Source organism: Lipotes vexillifer, unplaced genomic scaffold (genome assembly GCF_000442215.2).
Source record: "Lipotes vexillifer unplaced genomic scaffold, Lipotes_vexillifer_v1.1 scaffold521, whole genome shotgun sequence".
Classification (NCBI taxonomy): domain Eukaryota; kingdom Metazoa; phylum Chordata; class Mammalia; order Artiodactyla; family Lipotidae; genus Lipotes; species Lipotes vexillifer.
In genome coordinates, this window is record NW_006778737.1 from 1,603,899 (window position 1) to 1,609,121 (window position 5,223).

Below are 5,223 nucleotides of genomic sequence, written 5' to 3' on the forward strand. Positions count from 1 at the left end.
GGTGTGTCAGTCCTTTTAATCCTAAAACCTCCCCATTCATCTTAAAATACTTGTAGACATTGTGACATTAGAAACAGAACTGTCCTGCAGATATACCCAAAAAATCCATCTTGTAAAAAACTTGGATACTTTGTGCCTTTGTGATATAGATTTTTTTTTTTAATATCTTTATTGGGGTATAATTGCTTTACAATGGTGTGTTAGTTTCTGCTTTATAACAGAGTGAGTCAGTTATACATATATATATGTTCCCATATCTCTTCCCTCTTTGTCTCCCTCCCTCACACCCTCCCTATCCCCACACCTCACCCTTCCCCCTCCCCATATCCTCAAGTCTGTTCTCCAGTAGGTCTCTGTCTTTATTCCTGTTTTACCCCTAGGTTCTTCATAACATTTTTTTTTCTTAAATTCCATATATATGTGTTAGCATACGGTATTTGTCCTTCTCTTTCTGACTTACTTCACTCTGTATGACAGACTCTAGATCTATCCACCTCATTACAAATAGCTCAATTTCGTTTCTTTTTATGGCTGAGTAATATTCCATTGTATATATGTGCCACATCTTCTTTATCCATTCATCCGACGACGGGCACTTAGGTTGTTTCCATCTCCGGGCTATTGTAAATAGAGCTGCAATGAACATTTTGGTACATGACTCTTTCTGAATTCTGGTTTCCTCAGGGTATATATGTGATATAGATTTTATATCCCCATTCTCTCTAGGACCTAAAAGCCATTCTTGGACATGCAAACACCAGGGAGGTAATTCTTATCAAAAGGAGTAAAAGTCATTAAAAAAAAAAAACTTTTGTGACTTTTACACAAATACTAGTAACTATAAGGTCCCTGTGTCTCTGTGCGTTTATATTTATACATGTTGTAAATGTGTGATATTCTCCACCTCTGGATGGTATTATCAAAATTAATTTGTAGGGACTTCCCTGGTGGCTCAGTGGTTAAGAATCCGCCTGCCAATGCAGGGGACAAGGGTTCAATCCCTGGCCTGGGAAGATCCCACATGCTGCAGAGCAACCGAGCCCGTGCACCACAACTACTGAGCCTGCACTCTAGGGCCCGGGAGCCACAAGTTCTGAGCCCTTGAGCCACAACCACTGAAGCCCGTGCACCCTAGAGCCTGGGCACCACAACTACTGGGACTGCGCGCCTAGAACCTGTGTGCTGCAACAAGAGAAGCCACCGCAAAGAGAAACCCGCACACTGCAACGAAGAGTAATAAGCTCACTGCAACTAGAGAAAACCCACAGGGAGCAACAAAGGCCCAACAGAGCCAAAAAAATAAATAAAATAAAAAATTTTAAAACTGTGGAAAAAAGAAACCCTTATAAAAAAATTTGTAAAGTGCTCTATTTGATTGGCTTAAAAACAAACAAGTGCATATATACACACACACACACACACATATATATATATATATATAAATTAAGGATTGGGTATTCTAAAACTCAGAAATATAGAAACTAACCCAGATGTTTTTCAAGTTTGTGTGATCTAGGATAAATTAAAGCTAGTTTAAGTTCACTGGTTTAAAAACAGGCATGTTTCTAGAATTATCAGCATCAAGTATAAAATTTTTTATTTTATCTGGATTAACTGGTCAGGTAGGCTCATGTTACCTCTTTTAAAAAATGTGTCAGCATGAAAGTAATCAAAGTATGATTGTTAGGAGCAAGTAATAGATATAAGATAAAACGTTTTTAGGTGAACTCTTTAGCAATAATTATATTTTGTGTGTACTTAAAAAAATTTCTCAAATCTCTCTGGTAACTTGAAACTTTAAAGATTTTGCAAGTTAAATTAAATAATAGGGTTTATTGAATATCTGGATGATTTCCAAATGGGATAAAATACTGATACATTAATTGCTAAATATAGGTTCATCTACTTTTGGCTTCCTACTATAGAGAAACTAAAGAAAAAGGAGAACATGCTTGTAGAAATAAAAGTTTCCAAGGGTTAAAAGTTATAATTAATGCATGTATTATAATTAAGACAACTGGAAATAGTAGAGGAGACAGCTCTGTATGTAAGGACAGCATGATGTGTTTTTTGGTTAAGAAGAGGTTTGAGGAATAAAGATGCAAATTTGTTGAAGGAAATGAGAGTAATTTTGTTTAAACTAGAACTTCTGGTTATTTCAGAAGACAGTGAGAGAGAATTTTACCTTGTGTAATCAAGCTGGATAAAACTGAATTATAAGGGTTTTTAAATTACACTTTAAAATTAGTAGTGTACTTACGTAAAACTAAAACTTGATTACCTTTCATAAGTTAAAAGGACAGTGTTTTTTTTTATCATTTTGGCCAAATAGATAATTAATTATTGTTTCACGATCTGTGATCCTATTTAGTCAAGTGTCCAAACTTTTGATATTCTTTGATAGCTTCCGCAAATCAAATGCTCTATGAAGTCCTTTTGATCTCTAGTTAACTTTGGGATTTCTCAGGGGGTCCCTGAAATATCTCAAAAAATTTATTCTCTCATCTCATAAAAAGGGAGATGTTAAACTAATTTAGGCTTATTTGATATGCTAAATTACATGGGAAGCAATGTCAAATAAGTAACATTAAGCCTTCTTTATGTTGTGTCTGTATAGGTATGTGTTAATAAGTGTTCCAGAAATTGTATGAAATTCCTGGAAGTCTGATATGTCCTGGCATAATGTTGCCTGTCATCAAAATTGAGGCTCACACTAAAAGGACTGAACTTGAATATCAGGGAAATGTCCTAGCTTTTATGCAAAGGCAGTAGCAACAGAATCCGTAAATATTGTGGTACCTGTGGATGACGTCTATTCTACTTCTGGAAAAAAGAAAAAAAAAAAGACCCCTCATTGCCAGACCTTTGCCATTCTGATATCCTTCCAACATGGCAACATCCTGTTCCAGAAACAAGAGAAATTAAGATGGGTAAACAATGGCTGTAATTTAAACAGTCATGGCTATAGGAAACCCAAGACAGCCACTTGGATTTTCCAGGCTCTCTGGCAAACCCCAGTTTTCATTTTTTGCATTCCTTCTGCACAGGCCTCATCTCTTCCCTCTGGACCCTTTGAACACCTGCAGCTGGACTTCTTTCAACTGCCACTTAGTATGGGTTATCAATACGCTTTTGTTATTGTATGCATGTTTTTCAGATGGGCTGAAGCCTTCCTCTGCCATAAAGCGTGATGCCCTCACAGTGGCAAGGAAATTGTTAGACAATGGGTTTCCCACTTTGGGTAGACCTTTCACAATCTCCACTGATCAAGGTACCCACTTCATTGGGCAAATCATATGAGACTTAATGAAAAACTGACAAACTCCTTGGAATTACCACTGTTCCTATATCACCCTCAATCATCAGGTAAGGTCAAGAGAACTAATGGAAATACTGGTTTCAAGCAGAGCAAGTATTAATTACATGGGACTGCATAAACTCAGGAGGATGCTCGAACATTTTGGATTTCCAGATTTAAGGAAACCTTTTCTCTGAAGCTATCTAGGACTTAATGGAAGTTTGGTAAAGTATACCTTTGTGAACAAAAATGAAACATTTACTTTTCTCCCTACCTGGTCCCTCCAGAATTCAGAATCTCTCAGTGAATATTCTTATTTTCATGACAATATATTTATCTGCATAAGTTCAATAAGAATCTGTTCTCCTTCTCACACTGCACCCAAACCATATGAATATGAGGACTACAGAGAAAAGTCATATAAATGTAAGGCATGTGGGAGAGCCTTCAGGTACCACAAATCTGTTCCTATGAAAGGACTCACCCCGAAAGAACACTCTGTGAATGTAAGCAATGTGGAAAAGCCTTCAGTTAATACCAGTCTGTTCAAAGACATGAAAAGAGTCACACTGGGGAGAAATCCTATGAATGGAACAATGGGTAAAGCCTTCAATTGTTCCAATTATGTTAAGATAAATGAGAGAACTCATACTGGAGAGAAACCCTATGAATGCAAGGAATGTGGGAAAGCCCTCAGTTACTGCAGTACATTTTGAAGCCATGAAAGAACTCAGAATAGAGAGAAATCTCTTGAATGTAAGCAAAGTGAGAAAGCCTTCAATTTGCCCAAATCCTTACAAAATCATGTGAGAATGAACACCAGGCAGAAACGGTATAAATGTGAAAAACATGGGAAATTTTTCAATTTCAACAACTACCATCAAAGTCATATGTAAACTCCCACTGGAGAGAAATCCCACGAATACAAGTAGTACTGGAAAGCCTGATGCAAATTAATTCACATATAATGCTCCTGAAAATTTACAATATGAAAGTTATGTTATAAATATATATATATATGTATATATATATATATATTTTTTTTTTTAATCAGTCCCTCATTCATAAAGTAATTCTGTGGAGCATGGATTCTGCTTGTTACTTTTACCAATGTACACTGAATTGAGATGGTTCTGTAAGTACTCTTAGCCTTAGTACATAAGTTTAATAGGTCATGTTTTTTCATTAAATCAGCTAATAACATTTTTGTCTTTCCATTATGAAGTTTGCTGGATCCATGGGTAAATTGAAGTGTACTTTGAATATGCAAGTAGCTTCAATTTTTATATAATTAAAAACTGTTTTCTAAGTAAGGGGTCATTGAGAAATGACACTCTGACATTTGTTGGACTTTTCCAACTGGCCTCCTGTGGGAGGTTCTGGATATCTTACCCATTATATATATTTCACCTTTCCTATAAGAAAAATTACATTTTGTTGGCCTGAAGAGGCTTTTTCCATTTTCCTTGCTAGTAAATAGTTGACATAAATTTGTTAAGTATACAAAGGTTTTTATATCGTCACATGTGAAGTATTCTTTTCATCTTCTGCCTTTTGTTCTTTGTCATTACTTCTAATTGGGATATGAATAACAGACTTTGCATTAACAAGGGGGACCTGTGATAGGACAATAAAATCTGGAGTTGGAGATTACCATTCTGGATTGTATCCTGTCAACATAGATAATGTTATGAAGTACATTTTCTAAAATCTACTGCTTTTATGGCTCCATGTTAGAATTCATGGAATCTATGGAAGACGGAGGAAAATAACAGCTTTTGTTTTATTGAATAGCAAAGGAAAGTTAAAAAAAAAAAAAGAAATAAAGAAAAAGAACCTGTTCTCCTTGTAAAAGGACACAATTACCAAGGCTTTCACTGGAATGTAATGTTTGAGAGAAACGTACATAGCCTCATATGACCAGA